The 14,169-nt window shown below is 41.2% G+C and overlaps 1 long non-coding RNA gene across 1 annotated transcript in view; it reads left to right on the forward strand.

The window, feature by feature from the left end:
- Positions 1-13,893, forward strand: part of LOC122793521 — a 23,892-nt gene extending 9,999 nt beyond the window's left edge. Inside the window, exon 2 of the long non-coding RNA XR_006363486.1 lies at positions 13,636-13,893. This is a non-coding gene — a long non-coding RNA (uncharacterized LOC122793521). The remainder of the gene's footprint in view (positions 1-13,635) is intronic.
- The last annotated feature ends 276 nt before the right edge of the window (positions 13,894-14,169 follow it).

Consider the following 14,169-nt stretch of genomic DNA (forward strand, 5'->3'; position numbering starts at 1 on the left):
GAATTCTCTCTTAATTCAGTCACTGCATGACTTTAGTTTGACACAGATGGGAGGTGCAGGTTCTCTGACTTTCTATAGGTGTATCTGGTAACTTTAGGAATGAGCCATTGAAAAGTTGTTCCTCTCAGCAGTGCCAGATTACTGGAATTGAAAAGTTTATTGGTGGATCACCTTAGTATTTTCTTTCTTCTGAGTGAACTGTATTTGAGTGTTCAGTCTGAATCTTTGATAAAATCCTTTTACAGCATCAGTAGGGTTTTTTTTTGTTTGGTTTTTTTTTGCACTATGGAACAAATGAACTGTTTTCTTTTTTCCATAGCTACTCTTTCACCCCCTCCTGTCTTTTCTTAGTCAGAACCAGAAATGATTTGGCCTGTGATTCTCTTTGAGGCATAATTGACTTTGCCAGTCCTAGTTTATGACCCTTCTTAAAACCCTGCACCTACCAAAAGCTTCCTGCATGTCGCAGCTGCTGTTACAACCTGTAAAAATCGCACTCTGATTCCTTTGTTTGCTAAAGCATCAGGTATTTTCAATAATGCAAGTATTTTACAAACTGCTCTGAAATCCCTCACAAGAGTGGGATAGAGCCAGGCTTGTACATGAAACACTAGTGATTTTGACACTTGCATACGACATTGATGAGCTTTTTCAAGATTAAATTACCAGTGTTGAGGATTTGTACTATCCTTGTGATGGAGCAACCACTTAGTTGGAGATATACAAGTAGTGTGTGAGGGGAGGTCAAGGGGCTTGTGATGGAGCAACCACTTAGTTGGAGATATATAATAGTGTGTGAGGGGAGGTCAAGGGGGTTGTTCTTGCAATTTTTCAAATATTGATGTATTCATGTCTTCTCCCCAACCAGATGTTATCTCATTTCTGATTGCCTCACACAAGTGCAATTACAAGTAAGGGGGGAGTACAGTTTTGTCATTGTGTAGTACATAGGACCAATAGTCCCATCACTGTAACTTTCTTCATCTAGAACCCTTTTCTTTATTTTGATGGATGTTTGAGTTTCTCTGCCACTTTAGATTCTGTTTTGGCAATCTTTAACTCCCATCATAGAGACTGGTGACTTCTTGCTCCTTAAGACCTACTTATGTGGGATATTTTAGCTTTGTCCACTCCCCTTGAGTCTTTGTTTGGTTCTCTGTTAGGCCTTGAGTTTGTTCTGAAGGGATTTCCCCATCTGACCCAAACAGTTCAGCTAAGATGGTTTTGGAAAGTCTTTTCTATCGCATCAGTTGCTTCTAGATTAATTTACAGGCTAATCTTGTCTAATTTTTGAAATAACTTCTCTGTGTTTGGCAAACATTCTTCTGAAAGTTGCACTGCATAAGATGTTGATCAATTCTAGTGTTCTTCCTTCTGCATCTTTTCATGGAAGAGCATCTTCTCTATGCCATGGATTCTGACTTGCGGCTGCATTATTCGCTGAATAACTTTACTCTGTAAATGTAGCAGCAACTGCTTCTATTTACAGAGGGTAGTAAGGATAAGAATATGTGAAATCTGCCTCTCTGCCCCATGAGAAAAAAAAGGCAGATTTTCTTTTACAAAAAACATGGAAAACTTTAGAGAGGTAACTTCTAAGGTCGCTTTCTTCAGAGCAGTAGTAATATCCATGGTCTTTTTTAGAAATGCTTTGTGTGTGATATCTCCGGACAGTAGTTACTTGGTTTGCTTTGCATACCATTTTAGAACCTTGCAAAGTGATCCATTTTCAGATTTAAGGCATCCTATAGTGCGTGTTAGATCCTTCTGCCCAAATGTTTCAGAAGTCAAGCGGGATCTCTTGTTTTCTGCTGAGCTGAATAAGGGAGGAATGTTTGCCAGCGTATTTTGTACCAGCAGCAATTTCCCTTTTATCATTTGATTGATTGAGACAAAAATAGTTAATTGCTGCTTGATTTCCAGAAAACTATTAAGTGGGCAAAAGTGAAGCCTGAATCTAACTATGTATCTACTGGGGTCCTTCAGTGGTCACTACTTCTCATTTTTATGAGAAGTCATTCTGTTGAAGTGAAGTTAGTTCGCTGTGGTGAAGTCTACCTATTCTGTCTGTATGACTGTCATTTTTACTTCATAGGTGTGTACTAGGCTAATGGCCCTGGAGCCTTTACAAGCCTAGCCCATAGGATTACCCTGGCATCGTGCCACCCGACCGAAGTTCCCAGTGCCTCTGTCGAGTAGAGCCACTGGAGTGATCCCTGGGTTGAATTTTCTATTTCCCATACACTCCTCAAGATTTCTCTTGAAGAGGGCCAGTAAGGTGTTCTGTTTGACATGTATAGGAAGTCTGTTCCATAGCATGGGCAGTCTCTGGGTTATGAACCTGTCCCTCCAGCATGTTCCGTTGATTGTGGTAATGAGGTTGAGGGCTCTGGAGCATGTGGTGCGGAGGGATTGGGGTTTCTTTAGATGTAGCATTTCTGACAGAGCTGGGTCAGACATGGCTTTATAAGTCAAGCAGAGATCGCCTCTAAGTAGGCGATATGAGACAAAGAATAGTTGGAATTTTTTGAGTCTGTCCAAATAGGACAAGTGTTTAAGGCCTAGAATCCTCTTTGTGAGGTACTTTTGTGGCCGCTCCAGTTGTTGCAGGTGTCAAGTGAGGTACATGCCAAATGGGGTATTGTACTCTATGACTGGCCTCATGAGGGAAGAGTAGAAGGAGACAATGACCTCTTTCTTCCAACTTGAGGAAAGCTACAAGAAGGGTTCAGCCTCATTGAAGCCTGGTTGATGATATCTGGATTTCTTTTAAAACCCTGATAAAATTGACTGCTTTTTAATCTGTGGTAAAAGCTAAAAAAAAACACTGCTCACAAGCACAAGGTCTGTATAGCCTATACTTTGGTTTAAACTGTTGAATTATGAAATTGTTTGTGGCAGTGAACTGAAATGTAGGGATTGTGTATTCATTCCTGTTGTACAGAAACATGAATGTAAACCAGGAATGCCAAGATCTCATTGTACCAAATTTTAGTTTGTTTGCAGTTTGTCATAGCATATATGTCCGTGATCGTCTTTTGATGATAATGATCCTAAGTGTTGGATTTTTAAGAGGCTTTTCTTTTAATTTAAGTTATGGTTATAATTGTGTTGCTGGTGTAGAATTGAAGATGGGACGTGTGTATTAGCATACTTGTTTTCAACATTTGTATAAGTGTAGAATTGGTATAAGCAGCTAGAGGAGGGTATGTAAATATTATTTTCCTTAGGTGATTCTGTTAAAGTGGCTTTTGTTTATAAGTCATGCAGTCGTAGTGGTTTTAAGTGAAAGCATATGCATGAAACACCTGTTTTTTTGCAGGTGTGTAGTCAGTTTTAGTTTTTTTTTTTTTTTTTTTTTTTTTCAATTTGTACTCTAAGGTCTGGTACTGCTACCCCTCACCCTATGCATCCATGCTACCCTCCCAAAATCTGAGATGTTCATGGTCACTTTTAACTATCATTTAATAGCACTGATTCACTGCTTCAAGCCTCTGTACCACATCAAGGTAGCCAGTCTCAGAGGTCCATTCACACCACATACCACACATACCTGCTGCTAATTGCTCTGGTTTTGATACTTCAAAAAAGTAGCCTAAACCATTTGTAATAAGCAGCCCGCAATTCGGTCCAAAGGGTAACCATCTGGGCTGGGCTGTTGACTGCACTGGTTTAGATGCATTTAATAGCAGCCTAAACCATCCCACAAGCAGCAGCCCACAGCTCAGTGAAGAGGAGACAGCATGAGCCATTCACTGTAACAAGCCCCTGTACCATATCAAGGTAGCCAGTAACAGAGGTCCATTCACACCACCAAACACCAACCATAAAAGGAAGAAGCCAGTACCACAGAGGTCCAGTCACACCTCACAACCACAGTGGACAATAACTACTTCTGTGAGCTGATGACTGCTCTGCTCTGGTTTGGATACCTTAAAAAAGCAGCCTAAACCGTTTGCAATAAGCAGTCCAGAATCTAGTCCAAAGGGAAGCAGCTGGGCTGAGCTGTTGGCTGCTCTGGTTCTCATGTCATTTGAAAACTGTAGCCTAAACCATTCACACCAAGTAGGCCGTAGTCCAGTCAAAGGGGAAGCCACACATCCACAGCATACTGTCAGCACACGACAATGTACAACCAGCCCTGAGTACCCACCTGCCATCATTGTGATGGTCTTGTGTATCATCTTGGGAATATAATAAAGCATTGATCATTACATGGGTTAAGGTCTTTTAGCACCTGTATGATATTGGCTTCAATTTCATCATGTATGTGCAAGGCCAACCCACTTAAAATTGTATCAGACATAGTGTTTGTAGCAAAGTCTTAATGCATCATAGAGCACTGAATGACCACTCTGCAGAGGAAACGCTGACTGACTTGGTGGCCAAAGTTGTTAATGCACTGTTTATATGCTGGATCAACTGCTGTAGCATTGAAATGATGGTAGTTGGCAACTTGTGCACCTGCTCTTTCTCTGCCCACCCATCAGTTAAGCCCATTTTTGAAACTGGGCAGCCTGGATATGTCCGTCTTGAATGCATTGTACAATTCCACCATTTTCTCGTCTTCCAAAGCATGCAGCATGGATGGCGCCAGATATTCTACAATGAAACGTGGATGGCATTCTATAAGTCGGTCTTTTATTTTGCCTGTAACATGATCCAGGAATGGAGTGAACATGTTCCTTCGATTGTACTCCTCTGTACACCAATGTTGCTTCTTTGAGTCCGTCTTCCACAGATTTGTGGAGCATGTTCTTCTGCTATGACTCTGGCTGCCAGTTGTTTGACGACTTCATACAACTCCGAAAAAGAATTGACAGTGTTTTGATCTCATTGCTTGAAGCGTGTCAGTGACCACCTTTACTTCTCAAGCTTAAATCAAGTCAGTCTGTTCCTGCTGCAGGTACAGATGAAGTGGCTTAACCATATCAAGTACAGACTCTATTGTTACCAGAGCTACAATTAAATTGAATGTTGTGATAGAGTACAGAGGTCTGTCAGCATCTTTGTCGTACTTGGTAATACTCTATAATGTGGTGACTGGGATGACATATTTATTCTTGAAGCTGTGCAGGCAGTCAGCCTGACTCGGCCACTGGGTGTTGCCAGGTGCCTGAAGTGAGGTACTTCTAATCATCTTCATCCTCAGTGTGAATTCCTTAAAGTGGACTAACTACTTATTGTGACATTTACTGGATGAATTTAGCATTGCAGTTACGTTTCTGCAGGTGTCAAGTGTCTGCCATATGACACATTGCACATGAATAAACTATGGCATTGTTGAGCTTGTACGCTTTAAAGGCAGTGTACGGAGCTTCTGGAAACGGGGCTCTAATTATTGCTTGCACATCATTAAAACAGCCAGACATGCTGCTTCCTCTGCCATAACCTTGTCCTCACAACAGCTCCTTGTACACACCCCCATGCTGTAAGGAAAGAGGTCCTCTAAGGCTTTTCCTGTGTTGTGATGTGCTTCCACAAATTCCATCACTTCTATGAACATATGTAAAGCCAGAGTCACTTGCTTCTTATGGGAGATGTCAGTTGTTCCATCAGCAAATAACTGATGAACTTTGCCTCTTGAACTCTACTTAAAAATTTTCTCTGGATTTGTAACCCAGTAAGATTAATAGTTTTAATGTTGAGTTTGTGCCGAAGTGTACAGTGCATTTTGCAGACCCTCCCTTATATAGTTGGAGAGTACAGAGTCCACTTCTGCCATGCATTCAAGCAATGCTTTAAAGTTTCCTGTGCAAGTCAGTTTTTCATGGAGTGGCAAATTCGGTCTTCCACAGAGAATTCTCCACACAGTATGTCTCGAGGCATGAACTGTGTGTTCTTGCAACATGTTATTTTTCTATACAATGCACTGATAAGCTGTTTGCAGTTGGCCAGGGCATACTTCTAGAAATGCCTCTGACTTTGCAAGAGCATTTCCATGGTCCATTGACTTGCTGTGTTGTTCAAGAATCTTCCTTGCGTTAGACCACTTGGTCATAGGCGTGCAGACTGATTCACCCACTCCAACTGTGTTGCTGAAGACAAAGCAATGGACTACAGAAGACCCCATCCAAGCTCTGTGAATACATGCAAACTGGAATTCTTGCAGAAGTTGTGGAATGAATCTTCTGTTTTGCTGGCATCTGGAATACCCCATGAAATGCTTGGGGAACTCGAAGCCTTCAGGCGGTAGCCACCACATGGTCAAGATGGTCTTTTTATCAATATCTGTAAGATGACCACATTTGTACAAGCCAGTGTCATAATCTTTTATGACTTCATTCATGCGGTTACAAACTGTAGTGTGGATGTTGGAATGTTTGGAGATTTACACATGTCCTGCTGCAGTTCTTGTGTAGTCCACTGTCACTGCACTTGACAGAAGATTATCTTGCTTGAGGGTATCACACTTCTTTTATCAAATCCCATCTTTGCCTCCACCTTGATCACGTGAATACTGGATGTCGCACAGGCTTCCTCATATTCAGGACTTCCCAATGGAGTCACAGCTACTGATTTCTTGATGCACAGACTCAGCTGGAAGAAAACTGTTTGGACTTTCAGGGTCATCCAGTTGTGCACCTCCTCTCATTGGTACTTTCACTATGTCACTGTGACTAAAAAGAAAGGGGAAGGCTAGTCAGAATGATTGCTGCAAGGTATTGTCAGAGAGATGAAAGTAGACAGGACTATAAGGAGATGGGGCTTATGGTGAAGAGAGAGGTGGCAAAGGATAGGGATAAGGTGTATGGAGAGTTGTATGAAAGGTTGGACACTAAGGAGGGAGAAAGACCTGTACCAACTGGCTAGCCAGAGGGACCAAGCTGGGAAAGATGTGCAGCAGGTAAGGATGATGAGGGATAATAAGGGAAACATACCTACAAGCAAGGACAGTGTGTTCAGCAGATGCAGAGAGTACTTTGAGGGGCTGATGAATGAAGAGAATGAGAGAGAAAGAAGGTTGAATGATGGAGAGATAGTGAATCAGGAAGTGCAACGGATTCGCGAGGAGGAAGTAAGGACAGCCATGAAGAGGATGGAGAATGGAAAGGCTGTTGGTCCAGATGACATACCTTTGGAAGCATGGAGGTGTTTAGGAGAAATGGCAGTGGAGTTTAACCAGATTGCTTAATGAAATCTTGGAAAGTGAGAGGATGCCTGAGGAGGAGAGAACTGTTTTGGTACTGATTGTTTTTAAGAATAAGGGTGATGTGCAGAGCTGTAGTAACTACAGATGGATAAAATTGATCAGTCACAGCATAAAGTTATGGTAAAGAGTAGTAGAAGCTAGGTTAAGAAGGGGCATGATGATTAGTGAGCAGCAGTACGGTTTCATGCCGGAAAGAAGCACTACAGATGTGATGTTTGCTCTGAGTGTGTTGATGGAGAAGCATAGAGAAGGTCAGAAGGAGATGCATTGTGTCTTTGTGGACTTGGAGAAAGCATATGACAGGGTGCCTAGAGAGGAGTTGTGGCATTGTATGAGGAAGTCGGGAGTGGCAAAGAAGTATATTGAGAGTGGTACAGGTATGTATGAGGGTAATGTGACAGTGGTGAGGTCTGCAGTAGGAGTGACGGATGCATTTAAGGTGGAGGTGGGATTACATCAAGGATCAGCTCTGAGCCGTTTCTTGTATGCAATGGTAATGGACAGGTTGATGGACGAGATCAGACAGGAGTCCCCATGGACTATGATGATTGTGGATGACATTGTGATCTGTAGTTAGAGTAGGGAACAGGCTGATCAGTCCCTGGAGAGGTGGATATATGCTCCAGAGAGGAGAGGAATGAAGGTCAGCAGGACTAAGGCAGAATAGATTGTGTAAATGAGAGGGAGGATAGAGGATTGGTGAGGATACAGGGAGTAGAGTTGGCAAAAGTGGATAAGTTTAAATACTTGGGATCAACAGTTTAGAGTAATGGTGAGTGTGGAAGAGAGGTGAAGAAAAGAGTACAGGCAGGGTGGAGTGGATGGAAAAGTGTGTCAGGAGTGATTTGTGACAGACTGGTACCAGTAAGAGTGAAAGGGAAAGTATACAAGAGGCTAGTGAGACCAGCTATGTTATATGGGCTGGAGACTGTGGCATTGACAAAAAGGCAGGAGTCAGAGCTGGAGTTGGCAGAGTTAAAGATGTTAAGATTTGGATTGGGTGTGACATGGATGGACAAGATTAGGAATCTGTATATTAGATGGTCAGCTTAGGTTGGACAGTTTTTGGAGGTAAAACCAGAGAGGCAAGATTGCGTTGGTTTGGACATGTGCTGAGGAAGGATGCTGGATATATATTGGGAAACGGATGCTAAGGATGGAGCTGCCAGGTAAGAGGAAAAGAGGAAGGCCTCAGATGAGGTTTATGGATGTGGTGAGAGAGGACATGCTGGTGTGACCGAGCAAGATGCAGAGGACAGGAAGAAATGGAAACAAATGAACCGCTGTGGTGACCCCTAAGGGGAACAGCCGAAAGAAGATTATTAAGAGACGTGGTGCCAAAAGAGCTTGTAATAAGGCAGTGTGTGCTAACGCATGATCTACACTGCTCTGTAGAATGCCTTGCCCTATAGCAAAGTTGTCCTTCGCCCAGCTCTGCTACTGCCTCAGGCACAGTGACGGTTCCACGGCATACCTACAACGTCCAGCTCTGCTGCTGCCACAGGCACTGACTGTTCCACAACATCCCTACAGCACCCAGCTCTACTGCTGCCACAGGCACTGATTGTTCCATGACACGCCTACAACAAATAATCTTATTTCTGAGTGAAAGGACTACTGCAGCTTTCCACAATCTAAATAAAACTTACCCAATATTGTACTATCCATTTGAAACCACTGCAGGTACTAGAGGATTCAACAGCTTTTTTGGCTTGCCTGCTGAAAAGAACCTACTTAGTATATGCTGCTGCAGTATACATGACTTGAAGCAGTCACATGTTTACTCAGTAAAATAAGTGCAGAGATGTTGCCAGCCTGATTCTGCCTTACTTATTGTACAGAATATAAGCATCTCTACAGTTCTCCCCTGTAGTACTGCCTACATAATACAGTGGCAGTGACAAATTATGCATGACAATAACAGCAAAGCTGGCAGTAACATGTTTGAAAAATCATTGGCATGTGCACTGAACTCCCATTTTAAGGATCCTTCCTAAATCCATCCCTTGACATGTTCAGTTATACATTGCCATAGAGTGTAAGGGTGATTATTTTCTCACTTTTCATCACTAAAACTGTCTACTACATGCCAAGTACCTTGTTATATATTTTATTGTTACCTATCAAAGGCAGTTCGCAATTGTAAGGCTGAATTCGCACTCCTGTACATTATACTGATTTACAGTTAATAGTGAGTTATGCACAGTGTGTTTTAACATACCGAGTCAGAAAGGCAGCTAAACTTGCTGACAGCTGTGCTGCCTCTTCCTGACCAGCAAGCTTTGCCTTCCACTGCTGTGCACCTGATACTCGTTTTCATTTAAGTGCAGACTCCATTCCTACAACACAAGCTCACAACCAAAAATCCACATTTCTTCTGCCTGCTAAATCGGGGCAATACAATGCAAACTTACATTTCTACAGGCAACATTTCAATGAAAAAACAACTTCCCAAGGTCTTGTTTTTGGCCAGAAATGTATCGCAGTACATGAAAAAATGTGTACCACTGTACATGAACTTCAAAGCCATGCAACATGGAGAAGGCTAGTGATGCCGAGCTAAATCTCTGATTCAGTCAGACTGGATGCTAGCATTACAATGAAAATAAGCAGCAGGAATGCATAGAATAACTCAGAGTGCTTGATTTAAGTACAAGTTCAGCAACTGTACTTTTCTGTCTTTGGGCAAGGAAAATGGACAAGATTTCTAGCTACCAGTACAATATTCCAGGCATGTTGAAGCCTAAGGCAGGCTACTTGCCAACATTTCAGTCAAGGATCAGTTATCCAGAGAAGCTTTAAGACAGAGACAGTGACAGCAACTTCTCCCAGCATTAGGTCTGATGAGCAATGGAGAATCTACAGTCCGCTTACATGTTTACACACCACTTAACCTAAATACAGTATAATGCAAGGTGCCATGGCAGCCACATTATATAATGCAAAAAGAACCAAACTCAAATGGGCAGGTTTTTCTCTTATTCCACTGTTACCATCTGTTAAGGCAATAGCAACAGGATAGCGAGTTATAACAAGGGATTCACACCTAGATCAGGGGAGGTCATCGTGCCTCTTTACTCATCCCTCATCAGGCCCATAATTGAGTACAATGCCCCTTTTGAGATGTACATTACCAGACACCTGTAGCAACTGGAAAGACCCCAAAAGTACCTTACCAAGAGGATCAAAGGGCTCAAACAGATGCCATATGCTGCCCGGTTAAAGAAACTCCAGCTCTACTCAGTGGCATACCGCCTGCTTAGAGGCGATCTGTACCTGACGTATAAAGCCATGTCCAACCCGGAATTAATGGACATGCTGCACCTCAGAAAATCCAAATCCCATCGAGCACGCTGAGAGACTTGAACCTCAGCACTGAAATAAATAGGACATGCTGGAGGGACAGATTCATAACCCAGAGGCTCCCTTCACTCTGGAATAAAATCCCAGTCCAGGTTAGGCAGAGTCCCTCATTGACTCTCTTCAAGAGGAATCTTGATGAGTGGATGGGAGATCGTAGGTTTACCCCGGGTATCACTTTTGTGTCACTGTTAGACAGAGGCACAGTATACTAACCTCGAAAAAAGGCATAGCAAAATTAATTTAAAATGGGTGGCGAAAGCCAAACACACTCTGTCTAGGCTTATAAACGCCCTAGGGCAGATGGCCTAGTATGAACCTATGAACCTATAACACTGGCTTGGACAGAATTGCAGCTTAACAGTACTACACGTCTCTGAATTTTTATCCTTTGTTCTGGCCGCTTCATGTTACAAGTAAAAGTTCAGTTAATTCTCCCCAGCTGATGTATTTGTATCAAGAATTTTCAGCCAACAATGATTGCAGCACTGAGAAAGCAGCACAGCACATTAAATAAGATCCAAGTAGTGTATTAAACACAAACCAAAGTGAATCTCAGCATATTATAACAGAAGTTTAGAATATACATGGTTATTAAAACTACAATGCTCTAAGGACTAATTTAAACAGACTGCAAAATGAAGCTCCACAATGAATGCCAGCAAACTGTAAACTTTCTGTTTAAGACCAATACTTAAACTGTTGCTGTTTTTTGGGCCTTTGCACACCCCCACCCATCATGTTTTGTTTTATGCAGACTTCATATACCTCATAAAATGCATGCTAACACAGAGTTCTTCCAGCAACTTTTACAGTTTTTATAATGGCGGTATTTAAAGTCATCCACTATGCTTGGGTCTGCTCACACACAAATGGATGCTAGCCCTGATCCAGTTATTCTACCAACCACATAGAAAATGCATGTTAACACAGATCCAGTTATTCCAGCAACTTTTCCACTTTATAACAGTGGTATTTTAAATGAGCCCCTATATTTGGGTCTGCTCACGCACAAAAATGGATACTAACACAAATCCAGTTATTCCAGCAACTTTCTAAGAGAAATGTTTAAAATCTGCCCATATCGTTGGGTCTATGGGAAAGAATTGTATGGACTTTTGTTTTCCTTCTCAGATGGCTTTGCTCCCCCCCCCCCCCAGCTAGGCAGATAGATATACACTATAGTGTACATAGAGTATGCCCGCTGACATCCTTGCTTTATTTCCCCGGATAACATGCTTGAAGGTAGTAAGCGCACTACTTACTAGGCTTCTGTGGCTGTGTCTATTTTATATCGATATCAGTCTCCAGATAAGTCGTTCAAAGTTAAACTGGAAGTGATTTATCTGGAGGTTGCAAAACGTTTAAGGCTGTTACGGACTGTGCATCGTTGTATTACTGTTTGGCAGTTTTGTTGACCTAAACTTGAAAGATGTGGATAATCCTTAAAATAACCCCTTTTGTCCTTAAACAATTGATCTGTTCAGTGGTCCTCCATTATTTCCCTTACTTTCATGGTAGCACCAAAGATGAGTTTAATCCCAGGTATGTCTTTTTTTTTTTTTTTTTTTTTTTTTTTTTATTTAAATACCTGTTTTCAATGTGGAATTTTATTGTCCGGAGCCATTACATTGATTTCGGTAGAAAGTCCTTTGCATCACATACAAAGGCTTGGTACCAGATATAAAAATGAGTAAGTGTTCTAATGGAATAACCTGAACTTAGCTTGGTATCCTACATAGGTGTTTAAAGTTTGTATTTTGTACTGTAATGGCTACCATTTAGATTATTTAATGCTAATGTTTCCTGTTCTCTCAATCCATCTTGTCCTTTTATTATGAGCCCCTATAACTCAAGCATGCCAATAAATTTTCTGTACCTGCTCATCATTTTTCTGTTAGTCTTATGTGAAAGCCCAGGATTTGCTGAACTAAAATTTAGCTTATTTGCCTCCACTTTGCCACTGTAATCTTAGTGATTGTCTCTGCGTGCCTTCCACCAGTATCTTCATAGGTTGGTACTAGGCTATCAGCCCTAGGGCCTGTACAAGCTTAGCCAGAACAATTCCCTGGCTATTTTTTCCCACACTATTTACTTCCCTGGACCCCTGTCTAGCAGGACGACTGACGTGATCCCCGGGGTGAATTTCCTTTCTCCCATCCAATCGTCAAGGTTCCTTTTGGACATGTTCAGAAAGTGAGTATGGAATAGACTGATAGTTTTGTTGTGTTATTTATTTATTTATTTATTTATTTATGGGTCCTGTTCTCTTACTGATACAGTATAAAGTTGAGATATAGCCTGGATTGCCAAGTCCTTTATTTAAATGCTGACCTGCAATCGGTATGCCTGTGTTTATCTTCATTGTTAATAATACACTCTGGGGAAATAAAAGGTTTCTTATAATGCTTTGACGTTTTGCTGTTCTCATTTGAAAAGCTGGTGATATTGGGTTAAAACTGAAAATAGGCTCTGTCTAGCTAGACAGTCTAGTTACTAACATAAAGCTGCTTATGTAAGTTTAGGCTACAGTGTTGACTAACGGTAGGAGACAAAAAAAATTGGCATTTGCCATTTGTTTACCAGTGACAAGTTTTGTTAATTTCAAGTACTGAGCAAAGGCACATTTGCCACCTACTAGGGTCTGGATATGAGAAATGAAGAAGGCTTTGTTAGTTGGTCATTATGCATGTCTAGGAACAAGTTAAGTTACTGCTATAAATGGCTTCCAGGGACCACAGCTTTTTTATTGCACATTTGTTTTTGTTACTAACCTGGCCTTGAAAAGTCATAATCTTGTAAATTAAAACTTTAGTATCATAGCAACTGATGTGTAGAAGGCTGTGGATTGTCCTCAACAACTTGCTTAAGTCAGTCGTACAGAGAGCTGCTGCTTCCATTTCCCTTGTCATTAGAAGTAAGGGACCATTTTTGTGTTCAGCTTCATCAGATTTACTGTATGATAGCATGTTATGTTCTTAATGCTGCCAGTCAGCAAATGAGAAACACAGAAGTAAATGTATTCTAGTTGCAATTTCCTCATCCTAGGGTGTAAATAATTGTCATGTTTTAGACTAGTTTGTATCTTTGTAATAAAACATGTTTTTTATTCTGTTTTTCAGCATATGCTGTGGCTCGTACATCAAGTCCACAACACATCTCCAAGTCATGATTTGACAAACGAGAAAAATAATAAGACACCAGTATCAGAAGCAAACACTACAAAGATGCATCTTGAAGAACCAAAATTATTTGCTTTATCTATGCAGTTTAAATTTATTTCCCTGGCATCTGTCCTTGTACTACTGTAACATTGCACTATTGGTACTAAAATGCACAATCTTTTGTACAAAGAATGAATTAAAACACTTAAATTCTCAGACGTGGCCTTTGTAGACATCTGCTTGAATAATTTTTATAACAGAAATGTCATGGTAGGTGATGTATTGAAACTAGTAACTAAATGCTCACCTGTCTGTATATTGGATTTGGGATACAGAGATGCACGGCAGTAAATAACAGGCCATAATGATTTTGCAATGAGCACTGTTTAATTACAGGGTAGTCACAGCAAGACTGAATTTTAAAATGCCCGTCTTTAAAGCATGCACATGCTTTTCATTAGATAAAAGGGAGAAAGTGAAAATGTGTGCGCT

Source organism: Protopterus annectens, chromosome 2.part0 (assembly GCF_019279795.1).
Source record: "Protopterus annectens isolate FY-2018-M chromosome 2.part0, PAN1.0, whole genome shotgun sequence".
Lineage (NCBI taxonomy): Eukaryota > Metazoa > Chordata > Ceratodontiformes > Protopteridae > Protopterus > Protopterus annectens.